Source organism: Phalaenopsis equestris, unplaced genomic scaffold (genome assembly GCF_001263595.1).
Source record: "Phalaenopsis equestris unplaced genomic scaffold, ASM126359v1 Scaffold000107, whole genome shotgun sequence".
Lineage (NCBI taxonomy): Eukaryota > Viridiplantae > Streptophyta > Magnoliopsida > Asparagales > Orchidaceae > Phalaenopsis > Phalaenopsis equestris.
The window spans coordinates 1,140,178-1,141,473 of record NW_018164549.1 but is presented as its reverse complement, the minus strand read 5'-3'; positions in this window follow the sequence as shown (position 1 = coordinate 1,141,473).

Genomic DNA, 1,296 nt, shown 5'->3' with positions numbered 1-1,296 from the left:
TGCTGCTCCGGCTAATCAATGCTGATGATTTTCTTTTTCTTTTTTACGTCGTTAGCATTTTCTACTAGTAGGTGTGATGATGGATCGATGTATAGATCTGTTACTGTTTTCTGTTTAGTGTTTTCGAACTACTTGTATTTTCCTTCTTAGAAATTCTAAAAGCATGGCGTTAAATTATGTTCTGAAGATGAATGAAATTTCTGGCAAACTATTATGATCGAAACTAGTCGCTTGGTTTAGAAGATTGATTAAAGATCCAAGCATCCGCTGGTATTAAGAAGAACAGGGATGAAAGAAGAACAGTCTTATAATGTCCTGAGTAGATATATGAGAGCCTTTAGGGCTTGGGCGGCATAAGTTATACATGGATGAATAAAGAAATTTTACAACACAGAATTTAATCCAATCTATTATTTGAGAGCATAAATATATACGAGTAAAGCAAGCGATGGACGTTTATGAAAAATATGATGAATAATGAAAGATGATATTTTTTATACTATACAAAAATACAATTGAGTGTCAATTTCATATGATAGCATGGTTTTCAAAAAAAAAATGGCCAAAGTTTATCGAATTTATGTATAAATATTTTCTGTTATAAAAGATGAGGTTACAAAACAAGGTAACAGGTGTTACATTGAACATGTATAAAGCAATGGACCAGTAAAAAGGAAGAAAATAGAAAAGTACCAAAACCAAAATAAAAAGTGAGAGAGTAAGAAAAAAACTTCAAAAGACAAATCTGTACCAAATGGGCAGAGAGCTCAGTTAAAATAGCCATGTCTATGATAAGGCTCCATCCAGGCTTGCAAACGATCCAAATATATCGCATTATAATGTTACTTTTGTTGCAACCCGTAGCCATATTTCCTTTTCTGATTCAAGTTGTCAAAAGTTAGAGTAGTTGCATTTTGATTAATGAGTTTTCTATAGGACATATTTAGAAGTGATATTCCACGATTTGATTTGTAATTGCATAGAATCAAAAATTTAAAATATAATACATATATTATCTCGCATGCCCCGCTTTAAATGAAAACCATTTTCTATGTTTTTGAATTTGTAAGACGCAAACAAAATGTTGGGGGACTAAATAACTATATTTTAATTTTAATTGGTATGCTAAGCATTTAGGAGTGAACTTAATTCAATATGGCACAAAGAAATGTTTGTGCCATAAATATAACACCACTACTAATGCCACCTAATTCAGAATTATGAATTTACATTTCTAACACCATATATATATACCATATATATATATACACACACACACATATATATACATATATA